General features: G+C 41.0%; 1 pseudogene; it reads left to right on the top strand.

Moving 5' to 3' along the window:
* Positions 1–486: 486 nt before the first annotated feature.
* The window catches only part of LOC121148396, a 64,819-nt pseudogene continuing 47,231 nt past the window's right edge, over positions 487–18,074 (top strand).

Here is an 18,074-nt window from a genome sequence, read left to right as displayed (position 1 = left end):
ATCACAGCCTTGGTTGCCATGGCATAGGTGAGGAAGCATAGCATCCGAGGATAGTGCTGGCACCTGTGAATGCATAAAAACGTGATGTGTCACGCCAGGTTCTCTCATGCAGTTGCTTTCCTAGCCTCTCCGTCAGTTGGGAAGTTCCAGGGCCTGAAGTTCATGGTAAGAGGATACTGGCTCCAGGTCACTGTGCAGTTCTTTCTGCTTATTCTGATGCTTGTGTACCATACTCAGTGATCTGTCTATTCTGGATTAAGGAACTATAAATCAGCTTAAATGAATTTGCCACTGAAAACTATATAATGAAAATGAAGTTAAGGTTTGTCTCTAGCAGGGCTCTCTCTCCATTGCTCTGTTTCCAGGGCATGGGTGGTTTGTGTGGGTGCTTTTGGTAGGCCTTTATGGCTGCCCCTCATGCTTGATGAGGCCGTAGCTGGCAGCGGTTTTAGCAGCAATGGCTGACGGCCGTTCTGAACTGTGCGAATGGGCAAAGGTATGATCAGAGAAGAGCGGGATGTTCTCAAGGGAGCCTTAGGAACTGTGCCTCCAGGCCTAACTGAATTGGACAGTAAAGATCTCTCACTGCTGCTCGGCCCAGGCTCAGCAGCATCTGACACCACCATTGTGGACTACACTGCAGACATCATGATGGCCATCCTTTGCCACACTGAGGTCCCTACAGCCCAGACTTGTTCTAGTTTCTGACGATGAGTCTGGCGGTGGGGCATTTTCAGTTCCTAGGGTCCAGGAACTAGTGCTCTGCATCCCTGGCTTTGAAGCTGCAGGATGACCCACACTTGGAGAAGGACTGCAGTAAAGACATAGTAAGAAGCATTGAAATGTGCAGAAAGGTGGTTGGGCTGTGGTGTGCAGGATCCATTCTGCATGAGTCTCTCAGACCAGAGAGACCAGGAATGGTGTAGAAATAATTTGCTGAGTTCACCCACTTCCAGTAGGAGACTTAATTACCTTACTAGTATGCCTCGCTAAAGGAGGAGAAAGACAGGTCTAATAGAGAAAATAACTTGTAAAGCATTTAGATATTTTTAGGATAATTTGGGCTAGATAGACAAATAGGCGCACTGGCTGATGCACAGCCAGACAGGTGCGGCAGGAGGCCAGGAGGTGCTTCTGCCCAGTGGTTGTAAACTCTGTGCTACTCTCACAGTACTCTCTAGCTGGGACTTAATGGTTATGACAACCCTGGGAGGTGAACTCACCTCTCAGCCTCCAATCTACCACCTGTAAAAATGGGGGTAATAATAACATCCGCTGTATAGCACTGCAGTGAAAGAGTTAACACGCAGGCAACTCTTAGCAGAGTGGCTGCTCCAAGCCAGGCTGCCAATAAATGTTAGACATTAGTAATGAGATTCTGATGTGAGGCCCTGTCTGCTGGACTGTGTGGTGGACATGGGCATTAGGAAGAGGGTGTGAATTTGAGGGGGATGGGAAGGAAAATAGAAAGGGCTGTGAGAGGTTGGGCCAAGGGGGTCAGGAAGAAAAATAGGATTCCAAGAGGACTCCGTCATTTATTCATAGTTCATCTTTCTCACTTGGTTTTTGGCACTGGATTGTTTTGACCTGAGCTGGCATTTTGTAAATAAAATGAGAATAATTGAGAATTTGGTGTAATGCAATAATGAAGTTTCCAAGAGATAAAAGAAGAGCTAATGCATCCACACATCCATATCCACATTGGCTTTTTTTTTCCCTTCTGTCCTCTACTGAATAAAAAGTGGATAATTGGAAATACAGAAAAAATTTAAACCTGACTTTACCAGTCAGATACCCACCATCTTAATCAGATATCACTTCTTCAACTCATTTAAGAAGGAAATAGGATATTATTTTCCAATAAATAAATAATCAAGTCAACTCATCCACTTTAGGTTTCTTTATCAGCAAAAGGAAATAAGATCCATTCAACAGGAGCAGTGATAGCTGGTCCTAAGACCAACATTTTGCTTGGGTAGCCATTCCTCCTGAGCCATTCCCAAGGGAGCTTTGTACCAAGGAGAAGCTCTGGTTGCTAAGCACACAGACTAACAGTGGCAAGTTGGATTTCTCCATTAGCATCTAGACTCACCTAGCAGCAAAGGGCAACTAGGGAAAGAAAGATAGGATTTATAGATAATCTTTTAAAAAAATCCTCAAATTATGTCATGCTTGCCACTCAGAACCTATCCCGGGAACCAGAAATTTCAGCATGCTCTGGGAACATGCTTACATGTGATCTCTCAAATCAGAATATGCATTTTAAGCAAGATTCTCAGGTGATTGGAGAGATCATTACATTTTGAGAAACATTGACTCAAGACAAGAAGGAAAGAGATGAGTTTTCTGGAAGGCAGAAAGAGGAGGCACTGAGAAGGTAGAAAAATCATGAAAGCCTAGCTCAAACTTTTACCTGAAGCTGGTTTGAGAATGCTGTTTGATTACAGCACTCACGCATGAGAAAATCCCATGCAGAGCAAGGCTAAGAGCGAGGAGTCTACACGAAGTTCCTGGCAAGTCCTGGGTGGCAGCACATGGGCTCACTTCCGGGTGCAGAGCTGCCTGCCCAGGACAGGCTTATTGAGCTCAGCATGTGTGCAGCCCTTGTCCTCTCCCTTCAAATCGGAAACAGATTGCAGTGCTGTAGGCAGTGTCATCGCAAAGGTGGCAACTGCCTGTTGTTTCCAAAGTCACCCAGAGTCAAACTAGATTCTAACAAGCCCAGTCACTCTGGCTGGAATTTCAGGCCCTCCTGCCAAGCACTGTCTAAACAAGACCCCCTCATGCAGGTATGCTTTAAATATCCCCTATGCTTTCATAAATGGTGTTCTCTTTTCCTATAATGCGCACACCTCGGGAAAGTGGACAAAGCAGATATTCAATTTTATTCTCCATATCCATGCATGAGCAAACTGTCCCCAGCCACTCAGATGCTATTCCCCAGAAGTCACGGTGATTTAAGTATTTGCTGTTCAGAACACATCTGATGCAAACATCACACAAGGTCATGTATAAAAGGGAACATTTCCCTCCATCAGTGAAACAATTTTATCTCATGTGTTCTGAAGTCCTATACTATTTTGACAGGCCTGTTGGAGGTGACTCAAAATACGGAAATTCTTGAACTACGTATTGCTTTATAATTTATTATTTTATTATGGCTCAGCAAAGCTTGTGTGTCTTCACTCTATTCAAAAAGGGATTTAACTGTCTGCATCTGCCTCTGGTTTGCTCAACAGGGACCTAGACACCTGAGATGAATGGCTTGGCTCTACTTTAAAACAAATATTCGTGTGACTTTGTGTCTGCTGTGGGTGCTGTGTGTGGCATAGCAGGATAAGCTGCTGAATGTGATGCTGGCCTGCCATATGGGAGCACTCATCTCATTCGAGTGTCAGCTCTCTGCTTCTGATCCAGCTCCCTGCTGATGTGCCTGGGAAAGCAGAAAAAGATGGCTCCAATAGTTGGGCCCCTACCACACACATGACAGATCTGGATGGAGTTCCTAGTTCCTGGCTCCTGACTTATTTGTGATTATTTGGGATGTAAACCAGAAGCTCCAAGATCTATTTGTTTTTCTCTTGCTTACTACCTTTCCCTTGCCTAATGCCTTCCAAATAAATAATAAAATAATACAATATCCTAAGAATTGAGGTGGAAAACAGTGGAACCAAGAGGAGCAAGAAAATGGCCTGATGGTGAGGCATCCTGCCGCCCACAACAGGCTGTGGTTCTCAGCAGACCCTGCTAAGCTGCTTGGTGCTAGCAGCAGAGAGCTCAGCTAGGGCGAGACTTGGTGAGTTCTGGCTACAGAACTTGTTCACTTGCTAAGTAAGTATGAACGAGTCACTTACAGTTTTCAGCTTCACCTTCCCCATTTGTCAAGAGGAATTATGGGTACCTACCTTGCTGTTTTGACAGAGATGATGCATGTATTTCATAAGGTCTGCATCTGAAAATAGCTCTGAAAAACCTGAGCCGGGTTGTACAAGGGGAGGGATATGATTCCTCCAGCTGTGTGGTCCCCACCCTACGCCCCTCCTCACACATGGAAGTACAGAAAATGTCTTTCAAAAGGACCTCACGAGCTTCTTGCAACAGGGCAGTGATTCTTCAGCAATGCCTCCTAACCACCCAGGAGGGTCTGTAACCCCTCTGTGCCCGCGAGACTCTCATGCTAATGCCCCTTGCACCCAAACACATGGACCGCACCACCATGAAGACATCCTCTGTTTTCAGGCACATGGCTGCCCTCCACCCTGAATAGAGTCCATTCTCTGTCATTTGCACCTTGTATTTCAAAGGATTCCTGAGTGCACAATGCACTGTACAGCCTGGGCCTCTGCCATGAAATAATAAAAGGTCTTTGATTGAGTGGCCCTGTGCAAATGCTGCCGCCTCCACCCTGTAGCTGGGAGACGGCTGTTCTAGTCATCTCTCAAACCATCTCTCAAATCTAGGGCTTTTAGAGGACAACACAGAGGCCTGCAAAATATACAAGTACAGAGTTCGGGCAAAAAAATAAAACTAAATTAGCTTTCCAACTAACCCTCACAAAATCAGGCTAAATTCACTAAAATAACATTTGTTCTCAGCTTTGATCCTGTCCATTTTTGTCCACTTACAATAGCCTCTTTACCTTAAATAAGCGAGAGTCATCAAAAAGCAGTTGTTAAATAAAGTTTGACAGAATAGAAGAAACGCACGGTCCTGTCTCACATAACGATGGACGCCGACATGCCATGCTTAGCTCAGCTCGGCAGAGGGCTTCCTCTGACAGAGCAGAGTGAGGAGCTGAGTGCCAAGAGTCGGATGTTTTCAGGCCTCCAAATCTAGCGTACCTACCGGGGATGGAAACAGCACACAAGCAAGTGTGATGTTCCCAGTCCCCATACAGAAGGAAAGGACTTAGGGTAATTTCAGATCCCTGACTCTTCTTTGCAACAGATGGGGCTCTTGGCAGAGCATGCAATTAGATCAGCTCTGGCAGTCAAAGGCCACTTCATTCTCTTTATTCTACTGAAGGGAAATCAGAAAAATTCAGGGAAGATTTCAAAAATCATTTCACAAATGACTGTGTTTTGTTTTTATTTTTAACTTGGTAATAATTGTATCCAAACAAAAATTACTATTTTCTTCTTTAACAGAATGGCTTAAATTTTTGTTTAATGTGTTTTATTTATTTATTTTTAAAGATTTATTTATTTTATTACAAAGTCAGATATACAGAGAGGAGAGACAGAGAGGAAGATCCTCTGTCCGATGATTCACTCCCCAAGTGAGCGCAACGGCCGGTGCTGTGCCGATCTGAAGCCGGGAACCAGGAACCTCTTCTGGGTCTCCCACATGGGTGCAGGGTCCCAAAGCTTTGGGCTGTCCTCAACTGCTTTCCCAGGCCACAAGCAGGGAGCTGGATGGGAAGTGGAGTTGCCAGGATTAGAACTGGTGCCCAAATGGGATCCTGGTGCGTTCAAGGCAAAGACTTTAGCCGCTGGGCCCTGCCGCTGGGCCCTGTTTAATGTGTTTTAGATTTTACTGCCCAAATAAATGTTCCACAAGAAATTCAACAAGTCACTATGCTACTGACCCATACAGTTAAATTAATATACAAGAAAACTCAGAGGAAACTGGAATTACAAATAAGTTAATGCTTGTGCAAAAAACATGGAAAAACAAATTGTTTTTCTCAAAAGAAGCAATCGCCACAAACTCTTAGAAGCGCTTCCATAATTTTTAGGATTTCCACCACCTCAGCTCTTCCATTTCTGCTGATTTTTGTGGGTTTTAAGCTCTTTATTAACTTACTGTGATCCTTTCACAGAATCACTTAGAACCATTATGGGGAATGGAAGAGGAACATTGTGGTACCTTAAATGCCAAGACTTAAATGTGCTTTTTCAGATAACTGTAAAAAACCCATTATCATCAATTTGTTAGACAACAGTTCGTGCGAGAGCTGGACTGGGGGTGACAGAAGCAAAGGATGGCGTGTTAACAACACAGAAGCAGACCCTGGTGGTGGTGCGGGGGCTCTCATGAGCAAGATGACAGCATTGTCAGGAACAACCTAAGAATGCTCCAGAAGTGAAGTGCTTAGTTGGATGCTCTGGATGTTAAACGTCAAAAGGATTCTGGTAGGAAGAGACGAGCTTGAAGCTTCTTTGTGGATCAGCTCAGCTCCAGACTTTGCGGCCATTTGGGAAGTGGAACAGTAGATGGAAGATTCCATTCTCTCTCTTTCTTCCCCTCCTTTCTTCGAGTAACTGCCTTTCGTAGAAAAATAAAATACATTATTAAAAACCAAAAAGTGACTGTATTGAGGAGGAGGGAAGACCAAGGCCTTGGAGGATGGTGGTTGGTTTCTGGGACACAGCCAGGCGGACATGCATCCATTTAGATAGTAGATGTTCTGTTGAAACAACAATTGCCATAGCTGAGTGACCATTCAAGAGAGTAGTAAACCTTGGCTGCATCAGCTCCAACTTTTCCATCATTTCCCACTTCTCCCACTTCCCCAGGTCAATTATTCTGGAAAGACAGCTCCTCCACAAGCAGGTGGCCCCATGGCAGCAAGATGGGATTGCATGTTGGTATTTATAAATTGCAAAGCTGGGACTTTTGTGTACATCACAGTCACTGCAGGGCTTGTTCAATCACACTGCTGTGTTCCGTGTCCAGAAGTTCCAGTTCATGTGAGTCTTTGGGGCCTGGGGTGAGGCCGCACGAATTTAAATAGTTATCAAATCCCGAGTGCTGCTGCCAATGCTGCTCCAGGGAGCAGACTGTAAAACCCCTGATCCACTCCATTACCTTAGCTTTACATAAAAGGAAGCCAAGACCCAGACAGTTGTCTGAGTTTAAAGGGTGTGTTGCAGCACAATTGCCCAAGAGCCCTTCACTGCTCACCCTGTGCAAAGTTCAGCTTAATTCTTGGTTCCTACAGAGTGAATCTGAATTGAGTTCAGTTTTAATTTTCCAAGAACTGAGCTGCTCTAATCTCAGTGAAAATTCTTGCATATTTAAGCACAGATCTTCCCAGAGGCAGGATAGACTGGCTAACTTGGAGGCTTTTAAGGCTAGGAAAATGTTACATTAATAAAATATTTTTTTCTACATGTTAAATATTAATTTGTCATGTCCCTTATTTTACAACCTGTAGGTGGCAGTGCTTTCCTTCTCTATGCACAGCAAGATGCCTGACTTGGTTCATTCTTGGAGTAGCTGAGAAGGCGACTCCAGTGTTAGCGGTCAGGTGGACTGTTCCTTGCCTGGGACAGTTCCTTCCGAGACAGTGGAATCAGCTCATAGGAGTTACCATCCTATATCATTCCTGACTAGTAAGTGAGATTTTGAAAAAAAAACATTATTTTCATATTGTTTAATTACTATAGCTACTTTTTTTTTTTTATCATTTTGTAGAAGAATCTGTGAAATACTAGAAACTGAAGACATACAGAAGTGGGACTGTTGAAATGCCGTGAATTTACTGTAAGAGCGTCGTGTCCTTCTCTAAGAGGTTTCTAGCAGCCGAGTACTCTTTTATGGGTGAAAGTTGCGGGTGGGGTGGGGGGGAGGGGAAAGAAAAGCGGGATTCTAAGTAGCCACATTGCAGAAATGCCACAGGGAGGGACAAACAAGCAAGGGATTGTTCAGTAGCTACTGCTGAGATTCCACAAGAATCTCCATTTTCATATGATCCAGGACTTGATGATGACCTGGAGGTACATGATTTACATGAAGATACAAAATTCACTCTACTTGCAAGCATCAGAAGCAACCACACTGCAACAGTACTAGACGTGCAGTTGGAACATCCACACGGTTCCCTGCTTCCTTCCAAAGCCCCAAGGTCGTCCCTTTCCCTAAGGCCACTTCCCCTTGAAAGTCCTTGAAGAGGCTCAACTGGGCCATGCACGACACAGAAAATACTCTGATCTAGTATCTTTAGGCGTTTTTTTTTCTGACTCCACAATGTGAGCCATGATGCTGTCTCCCCTCTCTGAAGCCATTCACAGACTAATTTCATCTCAGTTAATCTTCTCTAACTGCTTCATCCTACTATTTATTACCAATTGAAACTGTTCTCTTCTTATGTCCAATAGCAGTGAGCCTAAACTCACTGGCGCCCGAGGACATAGGGTGAGTTTCCAACTTATTTCTTCAGCCTCATTTCTCTCCATTTCCCTCCCTACTTCCATATATTTGTTCTGAATCTCATATTATTTCCAAAATGACTTTATGCCTTTGCTTTTCTATATTTTGTTCCTTTTGAAAATTTCTATTCATTTGTGAAGATTAAATGTCATTCTGGGGAGGCATTTCTGATTCCTCTAAACAGCACCGTGCTTGTCATGTAATATAGCTTTTAGCACATTGTGGCGTCATTTGCATGCTTCTGTGTCTGTTTGGACTCCCAGTCCCTATCTCATTTTTTCCCCACTGCCCACTGCAACAGGTTGGTTGCCAGAAAAGCAGCAACCATATTAACTCCTTTTATAGAACTGGGCAGACAGTGAATGCTAAGTAGGTGTGCGTTTGTTTAATTGATCCTATCTAAGAGACCATTTTGTTGTTTACCTAAGAAATCCCCTTCTGTTTTCTCCCTCAATTTCACTCTTTCCTCATTCTCTGGGCTATTTCATTTTTCTAAGTCAACACATACCTTGAGTTCTACAAGTCATAGATTTCTACCAAGGAAAAGACAGAAATGCTGAGACAAAAACTTGAGTAGTGAGGAATCATGATGGTGGAATAGGATAAAGACACATTTAAGCAGAGAATCATTAGCCAGGGTAAAGCAGAGAGGGCACATTCCAGGAAACAGGAGAGGACAGACCAATGGCAGAGGGACACCTGTAGACTGGCCGGCATGGGAAAGCAGCGGAGACAACGGTGTGGTGTTAGAGTGACCACATACCCCAGTGGAAGTCATCGCGTGGCAATCTAAGCTCCATCAGTGGCCAGAACTCCACCGGCAGCCAGGTGGGAAGGGGAATTCACTGGGAGCAGTGAGCCCAGGCAAGGAACTCTGTTGATTTGTTTGATTCAACCAGAAAGACAGAGCAGCAGATCCCAAGCAGGCAGTGTGGAAAAGGGTGGGTTTCACAGCCTAGACCCCCCAGTAGAGCCGAATACTGACTTTTTCGTTAGCGAGGCAGTGATTACTATTCTACAACATGAGCTTGTTTTCTCCTTATTTAGTAAAGCAAAATGAAAGTTTGTTTAGAAAAAAACTTGAGTTAACAGTGAGAATTTTTCTTCTTCTACCAAGACATAACTCTCATCAATTTCTAAAAAAAAGTACCCAAATTCCCTTTCATGACATTCACTGAAATCTTTGTATACCTTTATGTCTCTTCTGGATGAATTGACTTTTTCTTCAAGTACCAGAATTCAAGTAAATTTAAAGTGACTCCTTAAGAAAGTAACGAGTTCTGGGTGTTAGATTTTATTATCAGTGATGCAATAATCTTGGATGTACTTATTTTCATTGCATTTGTGTACCATTTCAGATACTTTTTGAGTTAGAGAAGATGTGGTTGACAAGTTTGAGATGAGCGATAACACAAAAAGCATTATGTTTTAGAAGAAAATAAGTCTCATATTTTAGCAACCAGTCCCTAAAAATGAACTTTTTGAGCATGTCCCTTGTTTAATGAGTCATTGGCTTTGCATGTATTTTGTGTCTATTTATAAGCATGACGAATTCTTCCGTTGTATTATAGGAATAAGGTAGATCACAGGTTGAAGGAATGTGTTTAAGAACATGTTCAAAAATCTCTCGCAGTTCCTGGAAATTTAGATCCTCCACAATCTCACAGAGACATATTTTTGTGATAATGCAAATAAAATGGAAGGAACACAGGCTGACAGGAGGCAGTTCTTCATGGAAGGGCTGTCTGGCTACACGTTGTGGTGTTGAAAAGTGTCAGGATGTGTGTGAGCCTTGGACATCAAACTTAGGAAATCACTGTCAATGATCAATTACAGCCTGATAGGACCTCTGACAATGGCCAATACATGAGAGGTCTTTAGGGCTCAGTGTGGTAGCCTAGTGGCTAAAGTTCTCATCTTGAATGCACCAGGATCCCATATGGGCACCAGTTTCAATCCTGGTGGCCCCACTTCCCATCCAGCTCTCTGTTTGTGGCCTGGGAAAGCAGACGAGGACAACCCAAAGCCATGGGACCCTGCACCTGTGTGGGAGACCTGGAAGAAGCTTCTGGCTCCTGGCTTTATGTTGGCACAACTCTGGACGTTGCATTCACTTGGGGAGTGAATCAGCAGATGGAAGATCTTCCTCTCTGTCTCTCTTCCTCTCTGTATATCTGACTTTCCAATAAAGACAAATCAATCTTTAAAAAGTGGTCTTTAAATCCTTTATAGAAAAGTTGTGCTAGTTACGATTGAAAGTGTTTTTGCATCCAAATAAAGTCATAGTAAGCTGTTATAAAATGTGAACTATGAACAGAATCTTTGAGGCTTTCCGAAGGGTCAAGTCCCAGCATGAAAAGAACTCCTATCAGAGCAACATGAATCCTATACAATTTGAAGCAAAACAAACATCAAATTCATGGTGAAGCTTGGGTGAAATTCCTGACCTTTGCAAATGAATAAATGATTTTAAGAATGAACACGATGAGGTTGAAAATTAATTCCTCAGGGGAAACACTTTTGAAGTATTTATTTGAGAATCAGAAGAAGGAAGAAAAAGAGACAGAAATGGAGAAGAATATAAAGATGGCCAATACTGCTCCTCAACTAGTTTATCCTTCAAATGCTGACCTTGGCCAGGGCTAGCCCACACTGAACTCAATCCAGTTTTCCTATGTGTATTTCAGGGACCTAACTTCTAGAGCTTCTCCTTTGCTGCCTTGCAAAGTGCACGTTCCTGGGAAAGTGGCATCAAATTCATGATTTTACATATATGTATCACTAAAAACGTATATCATATACACATATATAAATATATATTGCTGAAAAGGAAATTTTCTTCTTGGTGTTTAGCATGCAAGCAGAGACAGATGAAATGCTTGCATATTTGTGTGGGAGGTGGAGCAATTAAATTTTCCCCCAAAATTCCAGATGGAGATATTAACAAGCCATGAACACCCCAAAAGGTCCCCCGTGATTTGGTCAGGCCTCAGGGTGGACATTTGGCCTAGCTCCCTAGGGAGAGGGTAGATCCATCTGTAACTCAGAGACGAGGACCTGTGTGTGGGGTTTCTCTCAGTAGCAGCCCTCTGAGATAGAAATTATAATATTAAGTAGCACAAGCTCCACGAGCATGCAAGTGGACAGGGTTTATCCACAGCTGCTGTAGCCAGGTGTTCTGCTTGATAGTGTGACACAAGAAATCACCATAAAGAACTCCAGTGTGTGAAGGAAGAGCCTTCCTGATAGCACTCCTGCTAGAAATTATTTTCTTTTCATCCCAAAGCTAAAGATAATTTATAACACCTTCCCAACATGGCAATGCAGAAGAGATGCACTTTATAGAAAGTATTCTGCAGACTCATTTTCATGTTGGAGTGAAATAAAAACTAGAATTTCAGCTTTGCATAATCTACAAAGAAGCAAATAGTTATCAAAATAAGTAGAGCAAGAAAAACACATTAAAACAAACTTTGCATTCTTTGCGGACTGACTTCCAAGCAGCGGTAACTGTACTGACCAACACTTGAGATTTGTATATATGACATGTTTGATAAAATATATACCCACATTTGTATTTTACATAAAATGTTCAAAATGGGATCTATAGATATCATTAATATGTAGAGTTAAGTATGAAATTTACATGTACAGTTGAAAGAGAGCAAAATGAAATGAACACCTCTGAATATGCCAAGAAGCTTAAGCAATGATATCCTTATCCTTATCCCAATCTGATATCCTTATTTGGTGTTGTTTATCTTGCTAAAATTCCTAGGACTAACTAGCTTCCTGAACTTTGTGTTTTTATTCTATTTCATTTCCTCGTAGTTTATTTTTTAACCAAAATTAACTCCCCCGTTCACCAAATAATTTAGTTTTGAATTTATTATAAATGTAGTAAACCATATACTTATGTGATATATACTTTTCTCTCTCCGTGTTTGTGCTATGTTTGTTCTTTGTTTACTGCTATATGATATTTCTTATAGGAATATGCCACAGCTTTTTCTTTTTTACCATACTTGTGACAATTGACCTTGAGGCTCTTTTCAGGTATAAAGTATCCAGAAATGCCAACATCAACATTTATGTCCACATTTCTTAGAGCAAAACAGTATTTCTCCGGAGGTCAGAAAGCTGTAAGGTGGTAAATGAATGTTGAGTTTGACTAGATAAGGGAGAATTGTTTCCTAGAGTGAGGGTGCCAATTTACATTCATGCCAACAGTGTATAGAATGTCTGTTTGTGGTTTCTCATCTTCAACCCTGGCTATTGTCACGCTTCTATAATTTTTGTCAATCATGTGTTGGGGGGCAAGTATTTGTGGTTTTAATTCACACTGTTTGAATGAAGTTAATTGTATGTTCATATATTGATCGTAAGCATCTCTTCCTCCATGAGATGCCTGTTCATATGTTATGATCAGTTTTTAAATTGATAATTTTAGGAATTGTTTAAATATCTCATATTTTCATCCCTTATTAATAATGATACTTGGCAATTGTCTCACAACTTACTAGCTGTGTGTTAAATTTCAGTTGCCTTACAAAGCTATGTTAAAATTTCACCATTTTTATCACATGCTGACATGGGGATAACTCTGACTAGAAAGGGTCACTGCACATAGCAAAGCTTTCAAGTTCTGGCCTCTGAAAGGTGGTGACAGCGGCAAGGCGTTGTCCTCATTTTGTGTGTCCTACATACACAGAGGAAACACTTGATTGGGGCTGGTTGGTTGTTCAGAAGGTAGAGAAAACTGAGCAAAGCCACGATTACTTTCACGTTTTATCACAACTCTCAATGTTTACATTTCAAATATCCTTACACGCCCTCAAAGACAGAGATGGTAAAGGATGAAAACCTGGGAGCTTCAGAGTTGGAACACATGGGTGTGATTCATACATCCATAGCTACCTTTTCTGTACTTGTGCAATAGCTGTAATTCTCCCTGATATCGACTCTGTTCAGTACATCGCTACCACTGTTGCCATGTGTAAATTATTTGCTTAATGTCCATCACCCTCACTGGAGCCCAGCCTATAAATCTCTGAGTGCCAGGCTTTGTCTTTCACTTGTCACAGAATTCTCAGCATCCAACACAGCGCCTGGAACCTGCTAATTCTCGAAACAAAAGCAAGAAACAAACAGATAAAGCAGTGCTTCTGCTTTATTCATGGTATTTCTCCCTGTTCTTTTAGGTTGTTTCCTTGCTTTGCTGTGAGAAAGGATGACACTCCACTGCATTTTCCCATGCACACCTCTAATTAAAAAAAAAAAAAAAGGATTTTTCAACTAAATGTATTTTTGAACTAAATATATTTTTAAACAAAATGTATATGATTTTCCTGTTCTGTTACACTTGCTTTTCACCAGATGAATGATGGAACTACAACTACACATTAGATCAGGTGACATCTAATGTGCACGCACATGGATCCAAACGGGCTAGGAGTAATGGATTACACGTATCAACATGACATCTAGTAACCTAGATGTGAGAGTCTATGTTTGGATAGAAAAAAATCAAGTGTGAAAATTACAGGAACAATTTGTGCGCCAGTGGTCCTAAACAGTAACGTCTTGAGAGCAAGCACACGATTCTGATTCTACAGGCATTCTACATTCCTCCTTACATTTGAGCCATTTCACAATTATGTAAATCATGGAGAACCCATAATACAACAAAAGAATTCTTGTTTGTGGATTTGCACATAAATTCTGTCCTATGGAAGTTCAGTGGCACTGTGTATTACTCAGCTTTGTATCTATTTGCAAATTCAGTATTCTACATGCATGCATATGTCTATTCCCTGGATTCACCTATGAATAGGTGATAAAATTCACTTGTTTCTCTCATTCAGCATGTTAAATAAAGCCTCAATGCATGTTCACTTTATGTAAGAATCATAATTTTAAGTTAATAAGAAAATCATTCTCCAACAGCATAGAAAACACAAGACTCAGGCAACAGTCCCAAACATAAAAACCATTTGCAGTAGAAGTTAACAATAAACTCCAAGTAAGTTGCCAGTGTAGTGTGGCTGTTTTCTTCTTTATTTGGATAGTAAGAAAGTAATTTAGAGTCACTAGTCAAAATTACTAGTCAACTTCTTTTATTTTTAATCAGTAACTGATTGTTTTGATAATTGTTGCTATAAATCATGTGCTAAAATATGGTGTAGTAAAGCCATTTTAACTACCTTTTTATGCAGAACACTTCAATATTCTTGATCGCTTGTTCTTCTAGATGGATTACAATCTGAGTTTTTTAGAGTCTATATTGAATTCATTTGGGATCTTGGTTTTGCATAAAATCTATAAATATTTGCTTAGGAATTACTGTCATTACTGGTGTAGTTGCTGTTTCCAATAAGAAGTAATACATATCTTTCAATTATTCCTTTCATATTTTATTTCTCCCAATAGGAGTTTTAAATTTTATTTGAATAATTAAATCATTTATGTCTTGAGTTAAATAGAAATGCACTTAATGATTTCAATTATAATAGAATCTTTTCTATGGTGTTTCTAGCTATCTATTATGGTTGCATATGAGCTGATTATTTTATTTGCTCTTAATAAAAACTACTGATTGTTTTTTATAAAATTACCGCCTTCCGAGAATGTATTTCTTTTCAATTAAATATCATCGACATTTCTGGTGCTTGTTTTAAATTTGAAAAATGAGTAAAATGGATTAGGCATCCTTATTTTGAAATCAGTTTTTCTTTATCTTAGAGGATGCAAGATAAGTTAGACTTTATGTCTTCCTTTTTCTTCTTAAAATTTAAAATCTGTGTAATTTTCTAAGCAAGGTTATCTTAAGATAAAGCAGTTAGAAACATCAACTCATATTAAAATGCTTGTCTATACCTGACCAAGGATAATGTGCCTACATGATGGGTTCAGTGTTTGTGGTGTAGTCCAAGTCTAAAGTTACGTGGAGATTGAAAAATGCTTATAAAAATGCATACTATAAAATTATGCATGAAATTTAAAAAAAATTTGCACTAGAATAAACTGAATCTCCTATTTGCCTTTTCAGGTGACTTTTTGTAAGCATCCTTGTACCTTGTCAAGGATGCTTTCAGGAAATTCATTGATCTTTTGTATGTGATCCTCATGTATTGAAGACCAAAAGTTTGAAATCATCATTAACATACAAATCATAGTAACATTTTTCTGAAACACTAGTATGTTTTGTGTTGATATCCACATTTTCTTTTCTTCCCCATTTGGTAACTTACATCTGTTTTTTTTTTTTTAAGATTTATTTTATTTTTATTGGAAAGTCTGATACAGACAGGAGGAGAGACAGACAGGAAGATTTTCCATCTGCAGATTTACTCCCCAAGTGGCTGCAATGGCTGGAGCTGAGCTGATCCAAAGCCAGGAGCCAGGAGCTTCTTCTGGGTCTCTTACGTGGGTTCAGGGTCCCAAGATCTTGGGTTGTCCTTGACTGCTTTCCCAGGCCACAAGCAAGGTGCTGGATGGGAAGTGGAGCTGCCGGGATTAGAACTGGTGCCCACATGGGATCCTGGTGCATGCAAGGTAAGGACTTTAGGCACTAGGCTATCATGCTGGACCCAACTTCATTTGTTTATAATGATCATTCTATGCAATTTTCTTTGAAAAATTTTAGTATTAACTCAATTTCCAGTGTTTGACCTTAAGAAACCATGAAGCCCTTTAGAGTCTCCATTTTCCTATTTGTAAAATGAGAATTAAAGTGTTTTGCATATCTCCTCAGGTAGCTTTTTGAAGGAGTTAAAATGGTCTTTTCTTTGTAAGAATTGTTTGCCATTAAGGACAATTACAACTAAATTCAGTAAGAACATGTGCAATCTACTCTGTGGCTGCAATGGTTCTATATAATTACCCAAGGAGGAAAATATGAGTGAAATGCAAAATGAGGTTTCTGGCTCCTAAAGGATCTCCCTCTAAACATCAATGTGCACAGCACACAGATTTTCCAGGATCTTATTAAAACTGCAAATGCTGATTTAGATGAAACCTGAGGTTATAACAAGTCACTCAGTGATGCTCGTTATACATGTGCAAGAGCCCACCCTCTATGTTCTGGAGAGTAAGATGTGAACAATAGAAGCAGAAATCAGGAAAAAACAAGGTATCATCATGTGTCTGGTATACAGAAAACTGGAAAGAACGGGTATGAGCCAGAGCATTGACGATGGCTTCATGGTGGTGAAACATGAGAAAGCATTCAATTTGACACGCTTGGATGATAAGATTTAGCTTGAGGTTCCTTACACCATTGGTAAGGAGATAATCAAACTATACACCATTTTTGGAGAATAGGTAGAGCATCTTTTCTAGAATTCTATGGTCAAGATGCTTGAAATGGTTTTCAAAGCAATGAATAAGAACACTTAACCAAGAAACAAGGATGTTAAGTTGGAGTTTAGAACTCATTGCTATATATGTACGTACATATCAAAGTCCCAATATTACCTGAATGCTGAGAAGACTTCTATGCACAGCCTCTTACATATGAATTAGTCAAGGTGTTGGCCGAGTCCTTCTGTGGACAAGTCATGTGTCCGCAGCATTTAGCCTTCATTAAGTACCAATCAGCCTCTTGAGACATCAGAAACAATATAGTCTTACCCGCTGATCAGCTTGTTCTGGCATGAATGTTTTACTGGCTTCTCATCTCCAGGGGTGCTGTGCAGCAGAGAAATGAAATTGGGGGAATTTGTTGTTATGGTCCACTAATTCTTATGGTGCCCCTGTGTTTCTTCTTGATAATCCTAAGCACCCTCACTCTAATTGCCATGTAACTCCTTTTCAGAGATAAAACATGTCAAATTGGAGATACTGTGATGTACTCATCTCCCACACGGACCACTCCTTCTTTCTGCCCTAAACATTAGCTTTGTTCCAGGCTGTCCCTCTCCTTCCAGTTCTTTAGTCAGGCACTAAGAACCTCCCTGTCTTGACCCCATCTTAAAACCAGCATCCTTTGTAAAGTCATCCAAGACCACTCCAGTTTAAGCCCCTCCATAAATGACTGTTCACACTTTCAATTGCTGCTTTATTAACATTTTCCCACCACTGTCTTCCACTGTCATGTAGTTAGATTTTTCAGATTTGTTATCTTGGCTCCTTTTCTTTGGTTTTCTCACGGAAGTGAATGTGAACAGTTGTTTTGATTCAAGGACCTAATTCTGAGGGTTTGCATGGATCATCAGGTGAGTATAGACCATTCGGGTAAAATGTTAATTGGGGCTTCCACTGAAGAGCAAGATAACTGCAGAAATCTAGATCAGGTCAGTGGAAGTAACTATGTCCTCATCAACAGCCTAACTCTCAAGCTGTCAAAGAGAAAATATGAAAGACAGAGCCTACTTCTTAGACTTCTTGGCTGCCCTGTTCCTCTCCTGCTCTCCTGGTATGTAGTAGCGCAGCACCTATTCATGGAGGAGCACAGGCCATGGCTGGGAAACCCAAGTGCATCTGAGGCTAGCAGCAAAGCCATAAGCGGGACCACAGCAGTTGCCTCTCCTATGGGGAGTTGATGTCTATGATGTACTGTCTATGGACTCCCTGCATCCATTCGCACAGGTCTCTGGCATGCGGTAGAACATGGTGTCTCACTCTGCCTCCCATTCTTCTGTGGAGATCCATGAGGGCTAGCATGGAGGGCAACTCTGGCCACCCCTGATTTGTTCTCTGCTCTCCCCAAAACTCAGTGTGAATGAGGTAGAGCAAGGAAAGTTCCCTGCCTCTGCAGAGAAGAGCTCATTCCTACTATTTGAATCCCAGTACTGGCTTCAGAACACTCTTACAACCTTCCCCTCTTTCTGGAAGCCTTCTATCCTACACCAAACTGAATAACATTACTAAGAGAGGCAGGGATTTAAATAGCTGCTTCTGATCATGGATGTCTGACATTC

The sequence above is a fragment of the Ochotona curzoniae genome, unplaced genomic scaffold, assembly GCF_017591425.1.
Source record: "Ochotona curzoniae isolate NIBS_2020 unplaced genomic scaffold, NIBS_Ocur_1.0 scaffold_4701, whole genome shotgun sequence".
Taxonomy (NCBI): domain Eukaryota; kingdom Metazoa; phylum Chordata; class Mammalia; order Lagomorpha; family Ochotonidae; genus Ochotona; species Ochotona curzoniae.
This window is presented reverse-complemented; position numbering and strand designations above follow the sequence as displayed.